The following is a 20437-nucleotide window of genomic DNA, read 5'->3' as shown; positions in this document are numbered from 1 at the left end:
TGGTGTGAGATGGGAAATGTTATTTTTTACGTGTCTATTCAGCTCTTCCAGTATTCTTTGTTGAAAATAACTTTTCTTTTTCCTTTGAGTTGTTACTGTGCTTTTGTTTAAGATCAACTGGCAATATATACGTGTGTGTATGTGTGGAGGTCTATATCTTGACATTTTCTTCTTCCACTGAACTTTTGTCAGTCCTCATGCCAATACCACCATGTCCTGATTACTTATAGGTTTGTCAAATAAGATAGTGTGAGTTCATTATTTACATTCTCTTTTTTAAGATTGTTTGGATAGTCTAGGTCTTTGCATTTTCAAAACAACTTATGATCAGCTTATCAATTTCTACAACAAAAGCTTATCTGTATCATGAATAGGATGTTTTAAAAATATATCAACATGTAGGGAATTAATTTAAAACAGTAAACATAGATTATTTATATTTTAATTTCTTTCAAAAATGATTTGAATCTTTATAGTTCAATAGATTAAACACCTTTTATTTATTTTGTTTAATTTATTCTTGGTATTTAAAATTTAATTATAAAATTTACTTTCCAATTGTTTACAGTTAGCAAAGATATATCAAATTAAGTTTTGAATATTGACTTTGTAGCCTCTCTGAGATCACTCATTAGTTATCAGTTTTTCTTTACATACTCTTTTAGTTTGTTGGTATATAATAATGTATTTTGTTGACAAAGAGAACTTTATTTCATTTCAAAACCGTATGCCTTTTATTGCCTTTGCTTGCTTGGTGGTTGCAGACTTCATGTTGTTGCTAATTATAGAGGAGAAGTGCTTGGTATTTTAACATTAAGTAGGTTTTTAATAGATCTGCTTAATGGAATACAATTATTTTCTTATTTTGCTGAGAATTTCATCGTGAATAGGTGCTGGATTATGTGTCAAGTGATTTTCTTGTGATTATCACAGGTATTCTTTTAATTTTTTATTTTGTAAATGTGGTTATTACTTTGATTTTCAAATGTTAAACTTACCTCCCAGCAACAAAACACACCTTGTCATGATTTTTTTTTTTGTCATCACTGGATATTTTGACATTATCTGGTTAGAGTTTTGCATACTATACTTTGTGCATGTGTGTGTGTGTGTCCTATACTTAGGAATTTGTGGTTCAATTTTTTTATATCTGTCAAATTTTTATATCATGATTATGCCAAACTCCTAAAACTAGTTAGGAAGTATCCCTTCTTCTGCTTCTCTTTTCTGAAAAAAGTCTGCATATTATTAGTATTGCACTTTTTTAATTTTTAAATTTTTTAATTTTAATTAATTAATTTTATTTATTTATTTATTTATTTTTTTGAGAGAGAGAGAGAGAAAGTGAGAGCAGGGCTGGAGAGGGGTAGAATGAGATGGAGAGAATCTTAAGCAGACTCTGCTAACTACAAAGCCTGACAGGTGCTCAGTCTCACAACCCTGAGCTCAACTTACTGAGCCACATGGACACCTACCTCACCCTTTCTTTAATAATTATTCTTATTTATTCATGAGTAACACAGAGAGGCAGAGACATAGGCAAAGGGAGAAGCAAGCTCCCTGTTGGGAATCCAATGAGGGACTTAAACCCAGGATCCCAGGATTACAACCTGAGCCAAAGGCAGATGCTCAACCATTGAGCCACCGAGGTGCCCTCCTTCCTTTAATTTTTCATAAAATTTTCCATCAAGCCATCTGAGTAACAAGGTTTATTTTGAGTAAGATTATTATTAATTCAAAAATTAATAGAAAAGAACTCTTCTCCTTGTGTACATTTTATTATATTGTGATTTTCAAAGAATTTTTGCATTCCATGTATGTTGTCAAATATGCTACCATGAAATGTCTTCATAATATTTCCTTAGGGGCACCTGGGTGGCTCAGTTGGTTAAGCATCTGCCTTGGGGTCAAGTTATTATCCCAGAGTTCTGGAATCAAGTCCTGCGTTGGGTTCCTCAGTGGGGAGCCTGCTTCTCCCTCTCTTCTCTACTCATGCTCTATCTTGTTATCTCTGACACTCTCTCTCAAATAAATAAATAAAATCTTTCTTAAAAATCACCTTATTATTCTTTTAATATATACAATATTTGTAGTGATTTTGCTTCTTTCATTTTCTGGTAGTGATTACTTGACTTTATTAATTTCTTTATTGTGTCCTTTTTAACTATTACATGAATGTATGTTTTTGTCATTATTATTCTTCCTTTTTTGAGGGGTTAATTTGTTCTTTTTTCTATCTTCTTAAAAAAGGCAACTTAGGTCATTGATTTTATAATTTTATTCTTTCTAATATACACATTTCAAACTATAAATTTCCCTTTAAGTACCTCATTAGCTATATTCTGTAAATTTTATCAAGATACAAATTGTTATACTGAATTTGAAATATTTTCTTTTCATGTCTAATAATTTAAAAAATATATATGTTCAAGACTGTGTGGCAGTTTGCTATTGTCAGACTTAGCTTCGTTATTTGGTAGGGCAGATCCCTTTTGATTTTGAACTTTATCTAGTGTGACCCTCAGTCTAGTAAGGCCACTCTATGGCCTTCTGTGGGCTGCCATGAATGCTCAAGATCTTGAGGTCTTGTCACTTGTTTGGTCTAGCACTCTGACTTCCAGCTTTGCTCTACCTCTGGTATCTCCCTTCAGTTCTTATCTCTGTAGCAGGGGATTTCTGCTGAGCCTCACCAAGTCTCACCATAGACTTGTATAGCCCAAACTCCACCAAGGACTCTCAGGGAATCCCTAGGCAAGTACCTGGAATGCACTTTTGGCACAGCTCCCTGCTCTCAGTACTCTGCTCTGAAAGTCCCAGTTCTTCTGCTACTTAGAGCTCCTCTTGAGTTCAGACAGACTGATGCTCTTCTTGGCCAGCACTTTTCCTCTCTTCTGCAGGAATATGTGACATGTGTAGAAAGACAAGGCAGAAAGCTGGGGCATGTGTAGGCCTCATCTTTTATCTTTTCCTTCTCTCAAGATCATAGTAGTAAGTGGTCTTGTAGTCAATGCATAGAAATACTCACCTCTGGGATCCCTGGGTGGCTCTGTGGTTGAGCACCTGTCTTCGGCCCAGAACATGATCCTGAAGTCCTGGGATCGAGTCCCACATAGGGCTCCCCGGATGGAGCGTGCTTCTCCCTCTGCTTGTGTCTCTGCCTCTCTCTCTCTGTCTCTCATGAATAAATAAATAAAATCTTAAAAAAATAAATACGCACTTCCTATATTTTGTTCCATTATATACTTGTTTATGGCAGCCTGCCAAGTATAGCACCAGTTCCTCTGTCAGGACCCAAAGAAGAAATCTTGCCTTTTTATTGTAAGCAGCAAAATTATAACATATAATACTTATTACCATGTCAAAAAATATTAGTTGGTAAATGTGAATTGGTAATGAAAAGTGGATTTATGACAATAGCTTATTCAATAAATCTTTCCTGATCTCTAATGGCTCTGGTTTATAATCCTGCTTTGCCTCTTAGAATGGTCTCAAGAATGTTACTTAGCTTCAATTTCCTCATCAGGAGAATGATAATGAGAGAGTGGGCATTTATAACATAGGACTATGATGAGAATTACAATAGTACAAATAAGAATTACAAAATAGGGCCTAAAATTTAACTCTCCATAAAATTTAGTCATATTTATCTCATGAAATACCAGTGTCTCTTTTTCTTTGAAGCCTTTTGTTTTCACATCTGTAATGTAAAGTGAATGAATTAAATTTTTTCTAGTTTATTTCTTTTTAAAAACAATTCTTTGATATTCAGAGCCTAGAGTTATCAAACCACATATTTTCATTATGTAGCTCTTGAAAGTTGGAAAATGTCCCCTTGAACACACACAGTTTGTATAAAGCTGCTACTGGTAATATTTTTTCCAAAGAAAAAAAATGATTTTTAATGAGGAGAAAATGAAAAGTAATGAGAAAAAAAAGTGAAAACTATAGTGATAACAAAAATGCACGTGGCACTAGTTCAGTCCAAGTAATGGCTTAAGTTCAGCCCTAAAGAGTGATGTTGAACCAAAATGAATAGACACAAAGATCATTGTTCATTCCATAATGAAGACAAACAAGCTTCAGTTCGGTTACTTTTTAAATTAGATTCCATATGCATCTCTTAAAAATCTATTACAGATTATTTGTCATGGGCATTTTCTTCCATCAAGGGAAGCCTAGACTCATAGGCAGAAAGAAATAATTATTCATTTATTTCAGTCACTCAGTGAGCAATTACTGAGCGACTACTACATGTTATACACATATGTTATACACATATACTATATGTTATACACAGCTAAGTAGACAACAGGAACAAAAAAACAAAAAACAAAAAAACAAAACAAAACAAAACAACAACAACAACAACAACAACAAAAAACAGAGAAAGTCCCTGGCTCTCTGGAACCTGCATTGTAGGGAGGATACACAGAAAACAAAAGATAATATACAATATAACACCAGATAGTGATAACTACTCTGAAGTATCATAAGGGCAAATAAGATATCAAATGTTACTTTTTTTCTTGATAATTTCCAAATAATATTTACAGTACTGATATTTTCTCCTATTTCCAGACATATATTGGCCACTTGACTCTTAAGAGATAAGGGTAAATCCAGCATCTCTAAAACAGAACTTTGACTCCTCCACCCCCAAATCCACTGTGGCTCCCTTCATGCCCATTGCAGTAAATCAGTCTGCCAGCCATCAGGATCTTTTCATATCTAACTTCAAAGTATATTCCAAATTGTTACTTGGCTCCATTTCCTCAGTGGTGCCCTAGCCCAAGAAGATGGCATTTCTGACCTGAGCTTCTGCAGTGGTCTCCTTGCCTCTACACAAAACCCTTCTCAGTTGTTCTCCTTGGAGCAGCACAATGATTTCCTTAAATCAGATCAGCTCACATCACTTCTTTACTTAAACTCTCCAATTCATTCTCATTGCAGTTAGCATGAAAATTCAAACTGTAACTGTAGCCTATAAATTCCTGTATGATCAGGATTCTAACATTCTGAACTCATTTGGCAACACACTATTCCCAGGTCACTAACTTTCATTCGTACTGGCCTCCATTCAGGCCCTTCCATTTATAAAATGTGTTCATGTGTCAAAGCTGTTGTTGCTGTTATCTTTGCCTATGAAGCTCTGGTCCTACACTATTGGCTCACTTATTGTTTTTTTTTTTCATTCAGCTTCATTCAGTCATGACCATGCTGTCTTAAGCACAATTCTTACCCCACACTCTGTCACATTTCCCTCCTTATTTTTAAGTGAAGTTATCATATGTATGTTTTATTTACTTGTTTATCTTTTGCACCCTCTCTATTACCCACTAGAATATAAGTCATTTGAAAGAAGAACCCCAGTTTATCTTACTCTCCAATGTTCTAAATAATGGGTGCTAAATAAATGCTTGTTTACTAACATAAACTGGACCATATATGTCACCATAAGTTGTAGAGAATTAGCATGCCTTTTAAACTGGGGGATTCTATGAAAAAATCTGTTTTTAGAGAGACAAATATGGCATGATATTAAAAATCTACCCTAGAGATGTAAAACAGCTTATAAGACTTCTATAATAGTATATCTTAAAAGTAATGAACATGTGAACTACATCGGTAGTGTTGGGAATAGAGAGGGAAGAAATGAGTCAAGAATTATTTCCTAAAATGAAAAGTGAAAGGAGCCTCATGAGGGATATATTTTCAAATACTATAGAGACAGAGATATAACAACAACAGAAAGAGTGTATTAATTGCACAGCAAATCTCAGCTGCTTCCTTTCTTTCCCCCCTCTATATTTCCATAATTCCTTTATTGAAACCACATAATGTTTGGGTGAAACTTCATGATAAAAATGTTGAGATTGTCTACAATAAAAGGAAAAGGAAATCCAGTACAAATTTTTGATATGACAGGAATACTGGCCAGATTAACCACTAGGACATATTCAGTTGAGAGATGACATCAGGAATTCAGATCAGATTGCAAATATGCAAGTGAAGCAGGTTGTGGAATCCACTTCCGCAATTAGTATTTTCAAGAGTTATTTGGCCTAGGCCTATTCTATTGGATCCTGCCATGGTGACTTCCCTAACTGTTAGGAGATATCCTTGTTAAAATATCTTAGTAACACTTTCCGCTTCAAGCTATTAAGGAGATCAGGAGGGGAGCAAAACAGGTATGAGGTCTTCTGTATCAGGGTTATTATCTATGAAGGCAGGAGTGAAACATGCCTACAGAGCAATAAAACAGTCCTTCTTCAAGGGGCTTCTGTAATAATAAGGCAGGTGAGAAGTATGAGAACTGGAACTAAAAAAATAGAGTAGTCATAGAGAGGAAAGAAAAAGAATGAGAAATGGTTCCAAGGCAGAAGAAAAACAGAACTGGGACATATTTTATCAGAGAGAGTGGGTAGTATAAAAGGAACAAATCTACATTACAAACACAAATTTGTACAAAATGAAAAACAGACACTCATTCCAAAACTCATGTTTATAACATTTTACAATACACATTACAGACTGACTCCCAACCCAGTGAAAACCTCAGAGTAGAACTATGGCATTAAAATAAATACTCTAGGGGCACGTGGATAGCTCACTCAGTTAGGCATCTGACTTTTGATATCAGCTTAGGTCTTGATCTCAGGCTCTTGAGTTTAAGACCTGTGGTGGGTTCCACATTGGGCATGGAGACTACTTAAAAACAAACAACAACAACACCCCCCCCCCAAAAAACTCTAAAATATGATACCCATATACCTTCAGTTATCCCTGGCAACTACACTCCCCCTACACACAATACTCAGATAAATGCATTTGCCAGTGTGTTATGTCTCTTATCATGGACATACAACAATTACAGAGAGCTACACTATAGGTGAAGAAATACAATTGACATATTATTGACATATAATTCCTATTACACCTTTAGCTTCCAGTAAAACAACTACAATATCAATAATAAAATAAATATATACTTTCCTGACATTTTGAGGAAAATCTTAGGAGTAACCGAAAATGATCCTATAATTTGAGAAGTGATACTACAGCTTCTTCTGACATCGATCTTGAATGCTCGATCCTGTCACTGTTCATCTTCTGAGAATTTTCCAAAATATAAATCATTACAATTGTTATTTTTACATAGAATTTTAGAGTAATAATTTAATTAAAATGAAACAAAAAAATATAAGTAGAAAGCTAAATTGTATTGGTAAATACAACAAATGGTAACATAAATAAGTTGCTTAGTGATATAAGGCTGAGTAGGATGAGAATGAGAAGCATTGAGTAGCCAGGATATTTAAAAGAACAGATGAGAGATGAAAAGGGAATGATAATTGAGATTTATTTATCCAGATTTTTTTAAAAGATTAGATGGAGAAGTATGACCTTAAAGTGATTGTCGTCATGAAAAAAAAATACAGTTGAGTAACAGGTTTATTTCTCTATTATTATAGCATTAATCTTGGTGCTTAATTTCAACATTTAAAAATACATTATGTATTTAAAGGGGTAAATGAACTATCATGCAGAATAGACTTAATTTGTCCATTTGTTCTATAGCTCAATGCCATTCTGAAACATTTTTAATTAAGAACATGAAATGAGTCATTAACATTCTGCTCTAAAAATAAGTGACTAATTACAGTATGTTGACAAAAGCAAGTACTTTATGCATTGCCACCAAATCTCTTCAAAAGAAGCAAAAAAAAAATGGATTCAAGAAATTTTGCTTCAAACACTTGAGGCAATAGAATGTTCTTATTTTTAAAAACTGGAACTCAAAACGATGTCATACCCAGGGGTTTCACCTACACACAAGTGTTAGAAGTACATATTGCTCCCCTTCCAAGAGTACGCATTGGTTAATAGTTATAAAGAGCCTACTTTTCAACCCTGGGGTAGAAAGTCTAGTTTTTATGTAGGCAATATTTACAAATTTTCCAATCATCTTTATTTATTCATATAAGAAATCATGAGTCAAGTTATTCCGTTCTAATTTTACAATCAAAATTACTGTTATAAAAAAGCTAATAGGCTCTCTCAAAATTACAAAGGAGGTTGACAATAGGTCTAGAAATATAATTGAAAATGCTATGTATTCATTTATGGCTTATCTGCATAAAAATTAAATATATGGCTTCTAGAAAACTTTTGGTGTCTTAGAATCAACAGAAAATTGTACTACATTTACAAAACAATTTGTGAACATTTTCATTGCCTCTCTTTCATTATTTTCCTCTTCAAATAGCCTATCTCTATCTAAATTCCCCTTCAAACCCTCACTATAAATTCATCTACTAGACTTTGAAACATCCAGTATCCCGGAAAACTCATGGCAAACAATGAAAAACTTAAAATAAGAGGATATGAGACAAAAACATGCAAGACACTACCATAAAAAAGTCCCTCTAAGTATGGATGTACATAAAGGCAACAAAATCTAAGTTATTTGGTCAGGCTGATTTTCTATAACTCATAAAGAGAGTCTTGCAGGGATGGTACTCTTGGTTTCACATCATTCTTGGAAGCAGAGAATACTTTTTGATTCACCAAGTCTTTCTAAAAATATTCTTAGAAACTCATTATGGACATGACTTACAAATTTCTCTATTAACCAATTAAGCAAGATTATACGTGTGTGTGTGTTTGTGTGCATGTGCACGTGTCTATTACTTACATTATCAGTTAAAAAGAAATTAAAAAAAACAATAATTGGTCACATTAATGATCTGTCATATAGACAAACTTTAGAAATATTACTCCAATCTGTCTGTATGGTTCAAGATGATCACTTTCATTCTCTTCTGGTGGAAATATTGCTATAGCCATTTGGCAATAAATTAAGCAACTATATAAACCTATATGAAGATAATTATATCAAATGATATCCTTCTAGAAAACTATTCTAAGCATGAAGTAGTGTAGACTGGACTTCCAGAGTGGCAGAGTGAGGATCACCATAAATCTACTTTTCCAGAAAAATAACGAGAACACTGACAAAAATTGTCAAAATCAGTATTTTTAGGACTCTAAAAAATTAAACAAAGGCTTTCAACAATCAGAGCACTTCAGAAAAGTGCTGCACTTGGAGCAGCAGTGTTTGTGGCACTGCAATTAGGCCTACTCCTATCTCCATATGTGTACCTCTCGGCACCCTGTAAAACCAGCAGCCTTACATTGCATGCCTTGGAAGGGGTGACTGGTATTGAAATCCTTCAGGAAGAAATCCAACCCGAGAGAATTATCACTACTTCAGTCTGTCTCTCATCCCTCTGGAAAAGCCCATTCTCCAGATGTTTTCATTATTTGATTTGTCTGAAATTTCAATGGAAAATCCTTATATTCAGAGTATTTGTCAAAAATAATCAGTGGCTGGTGCCTGGCTGTCTCAGTCGGTGGAGCATGCAACTCTTGATCTCAGGGTTATGAATTTGAGCCCCACATTGGGTGTAGACATTACTTAAATATAAAATCTTAAAACAAAATCAGTGGCAAGAGTTTTCCATCGTGAAGCTGTGATACCAGTTGGTTAAAACAAGATCCTGGGCAAAAATATCTAGAGAATTAAATGTGTCTAGGGGATTTTGAAAATCTTCAACAAAGGAGAATGTAGAAGGCTGAACAAGTGGAACATATATGCAGAGCTGTGCATGTGGTCAAGAGAGATCTGGGAGTGTACCAAGGTCCCACTCCTGGCTGACCTGAAGTCCTGCAAAAGCAGGATGTGAAGGCTTTAAGGCAAATTTGTAAAGTCCCCAAGCACTGCAAGAATGCCCCAATACACACACACACACACACACACACACACACACACAGTGCACTCAGCGATGGGCGGGAGACAGTTTCAGGCAGTTAAGGAAAATTGTGACCAGTCATCTGACCAGTAAGCTAACTAAACACAGACTTCAGCAGCTGTCCTCTTGAAGAAATGCGGTAACTCTAAGAAAGTTAATAAACATCAAAAACAAAAAGCAGTAGCAGCAGCACTACCACCAAACTCTAAGTAAGGGAAAGATCATTACCAGAGCTGCCACATTATGTTATCTAAGATGCACAGTTTGGGCACAAAGTTATGAGGCATACAAAGAGCAATATGCATATACGCAGAGAAAAAAAATTAATAGAAAAACTATCCCTGAGGGGGTGCAGATGTTGGACTTGCTAGACAAAGACGTTAATACTATGATTTTAAATATGCTCAAAGAAATAAAAAAAAAACTGTGCCTCAGTAATTAAAGGGATGCATGACAATGACGTCTCATCAGATACGGAATCTCAAAAGAAGAGAAATTATGGGAAAAGAATAATCAAATAGAGTGAAGCAGTGTTATGCTCAAAAATTAAATAGAAAAATGGGTGTGAAAGCACTGCTCATAATTAAGGGAAAATAATGGAGATGACATTAAAAAAAACTAAGCAGTTTACTTGCCTTGCCTGGGTGATAAGAATGGAGTCAGATATTTTGAAGAAGTGTAATTATTCAGTGAATTTATGTTTGACATTCTGAGCTGAGATAAGAGCTGTGTGCACACATCTCTATGCAGAGTTAAACAATGTGGATGTGAATTTTAAAAGCATATAATCTGTTGATCAAGGGTTTGGGGCCATTCACACACATTACCCGAATTTCATTAGTCACCTCTACATAGCTTTCTTTGTTAAGGATAAGAAAATAATAACTACAGTTATTACAAAATTATTTAAATACCCTCAAGTCAGAGGAAAGATAAAAGGACATGTGAAATGTTATGTCCTCTCTACTCTGAAAACTCCTCGTTTCCTTCTTAATCTCATCTCTCCTCACATTCTTAATCAGAGGGAACTAAAAGAAACTATTTGCCACTTTCACAGTCTTCCTGGAAATCTAATTAGCCAGGTCCAGAAATTAATTAAAATCCTGATGTCCATATTATTCTAGAGGATAATATCATTAATATACCTCCAGTGCATAACTTGGTCCTCTTTTCTCCAGCCTCTCATAGCAATTTCATCACTGCTTTCCTGCCTTCACCAACAGTCTCCTCTTGTGCCCTCTGTTGCTAAATGCTTGATCCTAAAGTCAAGGCCCCTTGTTTGTTGCAGTGGCAGCCCATTTTTGATAGCGATTTCTATTTCGTTAATGATTCCTCTGTAACAAACTAGCATCAAAATTACTGGCTGAATGGAACAACGACTTTACTTCTCAGAAATCATCAATCTATGTGAGGCTCAGTAGGTGGTTCTTTTGCATGTCTTGCTGGTGGTTATGAGAGCAGCTATGTTTAGCTGGCAAGTCTTCTGCAACCAACCTTCATCTGGGACAGTGAGACAGCTGGATTTCCCCCTTATCCCAAGTAGTTTTGCAGCATCTTTTCCTCAATATGGTCTCTCCACATGGTATTTCTATTTGGAAGCTCCAGCAGAATAGCTAACTTTGTACTAGAGGATCAAAGAAGCTGCTTAGCCTTCATAAGGCTTCAGCCAGAGCTGCCACATTGTACAATCTAGCACATTCAGTTGACTAAAGCAAGTCCCTGGCCAATCGCAGATTCTAGGGAAAAGGCTGTATAGGGGTATGAACGCAGAATATCTGTGGTTCATTGATAACACACCTATAATCAGTATAGCCAAAGGTGTATCATAAGCCTAGAAAAAAAAATTGCTACAACACTCAAAAAATACTCAAGAATATTTCCTGTGTTTTTAAATTTGGTTATGATAGGATTTGGGAGACAATTAGGACAAGAATGGGATGAAAAATTATCACAATTAATTTCCCATTGAAATGTTATTGCTTTATAATACAAAAATCTTTATAATACTAAGTAACAGACATTTTCAATAATAGGAATAATAATAAGTAATAGAAATATCTAAATTAGTCTCTATACATCACATTTAACTGGCTGTTAACTCCCATAACACACTGCTTTTAGTTAATGATAATTTAAATGATTTTTGTTTCTTTTGTTTTACTGGTCTGATGGGAACAGTTGTTAACTAAAAGAAAGAGAAGAAAATGAATTAAATTGTTATTTGGCAAGTAGGAATGAAACCTTTACTGTATAAGTCAGCAATGGAATAATCAAGTCATGTATTTGACGTCTAAAATGTCACTTGAAACAAATGGAATCAAAACAAACTGTGACTCCTATAAATAAATACATTAATGGCTTGCTTCTGAGTCAACAGGAATATTAAAGATGAATGGCAACACCTGATTATGCATTTCTGAAATAGAAAGAGCCATCTTATGTCCTGTTGGGTAAAACAGTGCATTACTCCAATTCTCACAAATGTTTTCTTTTGAGGATTCATACTGTGTTTACAATGATTTCATAATTTTCTAGCTCAATTGCATGCTGCGACTTAAATATAAGTGTGGGCTAATGGAAAAAAAAAACTGAGGAGAAAAAAAATCCCACCACATTAAACTAAGATTCAGAAATATATAGATGAAAAATTCTACACTAACTTCCCAGTTATTATTTTTGTTTTAAGTAACAAAATATTTATTCTGAGTCTAAATGGATGGTTAGAGCTACATATATTGAAGACACCTACTTAACACTGTTTCAGAAAATAATAATTCCCAAGAATATGGCCGTATAAAGAAAACAAGTTTATTATGTAACTATGAAATATGTCCTGGAATGTATTTTATCTACAGGAATATTCCATAAAGCTATTAATTAATATTCATTTCAATGTAACAGGTGGGTTTGTCTGAGAACACAATCAAAACACTAAATACTAAAGTCTAAATGTTTTGCGAAAGGAAAAAAGAAATACATTTTATAAATCTATGTATTTGTATAGTAAAGGAAAGATTTAGCAATACACGCCACCTTTAAGAGAGAATACCAAGAGCACTAAGTAATAAAATACACGTGTCTTTCCTTGGGGAGGGATCAGGAAGTTCCAATTGATAAAAATGTAGGGTTGCTTACAATGATGAATGTTAATAACATAATATGGAAAAGATTGAAGTAAAAAAAAAAGTGTTGGTTTAAAGAGCTTCACTATTGGTGATAGTATAACCTGGCATCTTACAGGTCTTCTGAATAGTGGCCATGAAATTTATAAGCTTTCTTCTAAAATACAATCAAACATATTTAATCTTTCCTGGTGGCAGACACTATATTCCCAGTATGATTCCTATTGTTCTGACTTGATACATGTATAAGTTATAGCTTTCAGACCACACCAATACCACAATTCCAATAATTGGAAGGACACCTATTCCATACAACCATTCTTCTTCATGTTGTCCTCTGGGAAATAAATATCCAGAATATAAAGTGATGTAAATTAACACATTTTTTTGGTCTGACTTTGGCCTTAGAATTTTATACATTCACCTGGGATAAACTAAGTTCCAGAATAATTAAATTTACCAGCTATGCTCAGAATAAGAATCAAACCAAAGAGAAAGTATCTATCTGTGACTTAAAGAAGTCTCTTCCTTAACAATCAGCCTATGACTTTCTAGAGATTGCCTTGGGTGAGAAGAAGTCTAAGGGATGAAGGAAAGAAAGAGAATAATGGAGAACACTTGAGCAAAATCTGATTAGGAAACACAGGAAGTAGTCATAGCTCAATCATAATCAACTCAATTTTCAATGTAATCAAGCCAGTTCAGAGATAACGCTTAGTAAGAAATCAACTCATTAGCACAGTGGGCCAATATAATATCCAGGGAGGATCCCTGAAACTGAGATATGCTTAGAGGACATGTCAGCCCACCACATACAAACATCCTTAACTAAAATAATTTCATTAAATACCTCTTCTGAGTACCCACATAGTTAAATGAGGAAATTCATTCATTTGAAAAAATTATTTATCAATATTCTGATTTTCAAAGTAATATTGACCATTTACTTTATGCAAATTATTAGGATAAATCCTCTGATCTACAAGATAGGGTCTTTTTTAAAACAGGACCATTAAGATTTGACTGATATAAAATAAATTGCACATAGTTAAAGTGCACACTAAATATAAGTTCTGATGTATATAGACACCCAGGTAACCATAACAAGTTTGATAATGAACATATCCATCACCTCCAGAAATTTCTTCTTTCCCCTCCCTGCCAGCCTTCTGCCCTCATCCTCCAGCAGCCACTGCTCTGCTTTCTGTCACTATCAATTAGTTTCCATCTTGTAAAATTTTATATAAATAGAATCATATAATATTACTCTTTTATTATGTAATATTTTGTGGACATATCTGTAGCACCTACAACCTTTATTATATATGTTACAATTATAATACTAATGATAATATTACCTAATTTGGTGTGTGATGAATATATCCATGCATTAAGCTACCTAATTTTATATGTTTTATTTCATTTAATCTTCACAGCAACTCTGAGATATTAGTGCCATTATTATTTTTTAAAGATTTTATTTATTTATTAATGAGAGACACAGAGAGAAAGGCAGAGACATAGGCAGAGAGAGAAGCAGGTTCCCAGCAGGGAGCCTGTTGTAGGACTTGATCCTAGGACCCCCGAGATCATGACCTAAGCCAAAGACACTCAACCACTGAGCCACCCAGTGACATTATTTTTAAAATTTTTCCAGAGAGGCAACTGAGGTTTATAGGTAAGTAATATATCCAAATCACATAAGTGATTAAAACTGAATCTCTGTGGTAACAGATATCCAGATCATATCTATTACATAAGCTAATTCCCTATGCTTCAGGGGGAAAAAAGTAAGTTTAAAAAAAAAATTTTCTTGAATAATCTAACTCAAACAAATAAAAATATTTCAGGGACTATCAACACTTATTTATGATAGGTAAAGTGCACATTTCTGTATTTAGTGGCCAGCAGGAGGGCAGGAGGACTTAAGTGACCCATCCTAGGTCACAGTCATGTTCACTAAAGAATGAGAGCAGAAAGGAGAGCTGAGAGTAAATGCACAGGCAATCTGGGCCATATGTGGGAACCAGGCAGCAAGTGTCTGCTATTGGTGAAGACACAGGACAGTTGAACAAGAAGCCTTGTTAGTTAGACTCAGATGCAGTGGCAGCTAAGGAGGATTACTAAAGGGAAACTCAAAGGTACTAAGATCTTGCGGCAAGTATCTGACATCAAACCTTTCTACCACTGCAGAAGTAAAGGATACCTGAGAGTGACATCTTTGAGGTCTGTTGATGGCTAATGGTGGGAAAGAAATGCGTCAAATTTTCTGATCACTCGGATCTCACTTGCTGCTAAAGAAAAAGTGTTACCCAGCCTCAAATAATTTGAATATTGTTGTAAACTACATGTAAATGAAGCACAATAATATCGAGAACCAGTCCACTACAGACTTGTTTTTTTTTTAAGATTTATTTATTTATTCATGATAGAGAGAGAGAGAAAGAGAGAGAGAGAGGCAGAGACACAGGCAGAGGGAGAAGCAGGCTCCATGCAGGGAGCCGGACGTGGGACTCGATCCCGGCACTCCAGGATCACACCCTGGGCCAAAGGCAGGCGCCAAACTGCTGAGCCACCCAGGGATCCCCTACAGACTTATTTGACTGAAATATCCCAACCAAACACCTGGCAAAAGAAGCATTCCCTTTACCATACTTAAATATTACTTACAGTAGAATTTTGTACATAGTGGCTAATATTCAATAAAAATTTACTAGACAAGTTAAAGAGACAAGAATGTATGATTTATTATCAAGAGAGGAAACAATCAATAGAATTGGACAAAGAGAGTACTCTAATGCTATAATTTTCAGAAAGGGATTATAAAATGGGATAAATCTGTCATTTATTTTTAGTTAAAATAAATATGTTAAAGGACTAAGAGTAAAAAGTGAACAGGAATATGGACAATCTGGGAATTTCTGCAAAGGTATGAAGCCAAATATAAATTCTAGAAATGATGTATGATATTGGAGACAAAGAATTCAACTTAACAACAGACCGTATACAGCACGGGAAAATTCATTTACCTTGAAACTAGACCAAGAAAAACTATAAGAACAGAAACCAAAAAGGATAGTGTGAAGAAGAAAATGGAACAGAGCATTCTGAAGTTGGTAGGATAATATCAAATGGTGTAACATATGTGAGATGGGAGTTTAAGAAGGAGAAGACAGATGTAACAGTGCAGAAATAACATTTGAAGAGAGAATGGCCAAGTTTTTCCATATGAATGAAAAACATAAACCCACAAATCCAAGCAACTCAGCATATTCCAAAAAGAGTAAATACAAAGAAAAATTTAGGAATATCAAAGTAAAACTACCAAACAACAAAGAAAATAAAAACATCTTGAGAGCATTCAGATAAAGATGTATAATATTCAGATAACAATAATGCAATAGATGGTTGAATTCCCATAAGAAACAATGAAGACCAGAAGGCAAAGAAGTGACTCTTTTAATGCACTGAAAGAAGAAAATTATCAACTTAGAAATCTACTCAAGAAAAAAAAAAAAAAAAACCTTTCAAAAATGAAAGTGTAAGAAAGCGTGTTTTACAAAGATAAAGAGTGTAAAAATTTAGTCCCAGGAGTTCACAATCAAAAATGTTATTTAGTTTTCAGGAAAACTGATGCCAGGCAGAAGATGGGTTTGCTGAAAGGAATAGAAAACTCCAGTAAGAGTGGACACTATAAATCAATTTTCTGACTATTTATAATTAAAACCAGTTCAAGACTATACATTGCTTAAACCCAAAATGATAAAAATGAAATACTGGTTACAGTTTACGTAAGAGTCTATATATCTGACAAATATCTGACAAAAGTAGTTCAAAGGTGGAAGTGTTGAAACTGGAATTGGAAATGCAGCTCTGTAAGGCTCCTATTGGTGTAACAATTACATTGTTCATGAAGCTGTACACACACACACACACACACACACATTATGAGACATATAAAAGATTCTCAAAAGTGAACAAAAGAAGAAAAATAAAACATTGCAAGTAAATAGATGACAAATAAAAAAAAACTAAAGAAAAAAGAAGCAATTTAGGCAAAAAATAAAGGCATGAAAGGATCAAGAATCACAATGAGAAGCCAAACATAAAAATGGAAATCTTAAATCTAAACATATAAATAATTGCATTAATCCTAAAATTAAATACAAATGGAGAAACACGTCACTAAATGTGAGATTGTCAGACTGAATTAAAAATATAAATAATTAACTGTGTTTAAAATGACCCCAATTTAAGAATATTCTATTTCTGACCCATATGAAGTAATAGGGACTAGATATGTGTCCCTTGCCAAAGGCAGCAGCACTAACAACAAAACAGGCAAAAATACAAAACATTGGCTACCAAGATACTGAATATCAGTCAACAAAGGACAGTGCTTCCTGAAAAAAAGGAAACATATGTGATGAACCCTACATGCCTGAAGCTATTGCCTTGAAATAGTTCCCAGGCAAAAAGAAGGGGACCCAGGGAAGCCTGGCATACTTTCTGCATTGATGAGATGGAGATTTGAGTTGAGGCAGACCAAGTTAGCTACAGCATGTAGGCCAGAGTAACAGAGGAGAGAAAGTGCACAAGAATAGAATTCTGGAGGTCTGCAGAGGATCCTTATCTACTACTCAGCAGCAATTGGTACATGTATGACAGGAAATTATCCACAACTAGGGGAAATAATTACCCAAATAAATCGAGACAAAAATGTTCAGCACTCAGAGACTCTAATCACCTCATAATTCAGGGGGCATTAGAAGGAGTATTCAAGAAGGTCTTACCTTTAAAGTTGAGGATATTTAAACCTAGACAAAAATGGTTCTGGCCATTTTTAACAATCTCAAAAGAAAAACCTAAAAGGACCAAACTGACTCCACCTAATTTAGCATCATCCCAGAGAAGTTAGGGAAAAGTTCAAGAATATTTATAGGAATACAAAAAATATAGATCCTTCAACAGGGTACAATTCATAGTGTATGGCTTCCAATGAAAAGAAGTAGAATATAACCAACCACGAGAAAAATCACTCGTATTGACACAGAACTGAAAAACATGCTAGGATTATCAGACACATTAAAATAGCTATTGGCCTGGATTCCAGGGTTTGAAAAGTTCAGTAGAGTCATAGATATTATTAAAATATTAAGATTAAACTTTTAGAAATGGAAGCTAAAATGTCTGAGGTATAAATTCAGTGGATAAGACTGATGGCAGATCAAACATTATAGAAGAAAAGATGAGTGAATTTGAAGATGTGGCAATAGAATTTATTCAAAATAGGGACACCTCGGGGGCTCAGTGGTTGAGCATCTGCCTCTGGCTCAGGGCATGATCCCGGGGTCCTGGACTGAGTTCCACATTGGGCTTCCCACAGGGACCCTGCTTTTCCCTCTGTCTGTGTCTCTGCCTCTCTCTGTGTGTCTCTCATGAATGAATAAATAAAATCTTTTTAAAAAATGGTAGGTACATGAGTAAACACAGGACATGTTATATTAGAGTAAAGATAATTGAATTTTTAAATTTATTTATTTTTAAAAAGATTTAATTTATTTGAGATTGAGTGAGAGAGGAAAGCATGAGCAGGGGACAGAGGGTGAGAAAGAGGGAGAAGCAGGCTTCCCACTGAGCAGGGAGTCTGATGTGGGGCTGGATCCCAGGACCCTGGGATCATGACCTGAGCCAAAGGCAGATGCTTGACTGACAGAGCCACCCAGGCACCCTGAGATAATTGAATTTTTAAATAAAACTATGTGATATGGAGTTTATAAAAAATGTATAAGTAAAATAGAAGTACCCATAAAGACCAGGGGAAAAAATGACAGTACACACTACATTAGATTCTAATGCTATATGTGAAGTGGTAGAAAATCAAGTGATGATAGACAGCGGAGTATTACAGTTATATAAAAGGAACCCTAAAGCAGCACTACTAAAATAATTAAACAATATTAATGAATCAGTCAACAAAAGATATAAACTTGAATGACAAAAATAGATATAAAAAAGGAAGAAAAAAATGGGGAACAATGAATTAAATGGAACAAATTGGAAATATTAAATGTAAATGAACTAAACACCCAGATTAAAATGCAGATATTGTATGTAAGATAGAAAATAACAACCTATATGCTTGCTCACACAAAATGCACTTGAAATTTTATAACAGAATTTATGATCACAAAGTAGTCTCACTTACCCAATATACACTACTGTGCACTAGGGCTTCATCCAGGTAAGACCTTGGTCTGCTGTCCAAATTACTACAGGTAACAATTTAGCTTAATTCTTTGCTGCACTATTACAAAGACTGCATTAAAAGGCCATGATCTTTCCAAATTCTAACGATTATTGTTTCATTGGCTATTACCTCACTACTAAGGCCATGACAAATATTTAAAGTTTTCATTTAAGAAATACTCCACTTTTTTTCTTGCAGGTAGTATTATGCTTTATTTTTTTAAAAGATTTTATTTATTTATTCATTCAAAGGCACACACACACACACACACAGAGGCAGAGACATAGGCAGAGGGAGAAGCAGGCTCCATGCAGGGAGCCATGTGTGGGACTCGATCCTGGGACTCCAAGATCACACTCTGAGCCGAAGGCAGATGCTCAACCGCTGAGCCACCCAGGCGTCCCAACAGGTAGGATTGTGCTTTAACAAATAAATTCTGATTCCGTGGACATTTTTAGTCTATGCAATTGGAAGGGTGAATTTTGATGAATAGTTAGTCTTTTCTGCACAAAGCCTCAGATAATTTCAGTGGAAACTTCTTAAGATGAAAATCAGAAATTTCATTCAATTAAAAATTTGGTATATTTTTCACTACCTGGTGGAATCATGACCTGTAATTACTGTAATAAACCACATAATTTATATCGTCAATACAGAATGTTGTGATTAACCTTCATAATGGGAAATGGATCAGCTCACATTGAATAACTTCTTATGTGTAATAGCCATTGTGCTATGTTTGCTATCTACCCTACTTAGTTTATTTATCCCAATGATCTTATAAAGTAAGTACTATTTTGTATCTACCCCCTACTTAATTTATTTATTCCAATGATCTTATAAAGTAAGTACTATTTTGTATCTATCCTAGAAGAAAAATTATTAAAATTTAGTTAATCCTAGTGTTTCTCTGACAATATTTATTTTCACCACTGTAGTGTTACATTATAACTCTTTATACTTCAGAAATAGTAGCCAACTGACCTCTGCATTTGAATTTCAGTTCTTACAAGAAAATGGAAGATTATTACAAAAAAATGGAAGATTACTAAGGAAATTTACTCATAGAAGAATCGTTTGGGAGAACATGATAGGAACAATAAACAGGAAAAGCATTTCAAATAGTTTGTAAAAGGTGTGTGTGTGTGTGTGTGTGTGTGTGTATAACAGAAAGGGAAGAGAGAGGGATAGAGAATCTCATGTGTGTTAGTTGAAGGAGTTTTGGTGGAGCTCTTGAGAAGCTGGTGGTTATA

This window comes from Vulpes lagopus, chromosome 1 (genome assembly GCF_018345385.1).
Source record: "Vulpes lagopus strain Blue_001 chromosome 1, ASM1834538v1, whole genome shotgun sequence".
Classification (NCBI taxonomy): domain Eukaryota; kingdom Metazoa; phylum Chordata; class Mammalia; order Carnivora; family Canidae; genus Vulpes; species Vulpes lagopus.
This window is presented reverse-complemented; position numbering follows the sequence as displayed.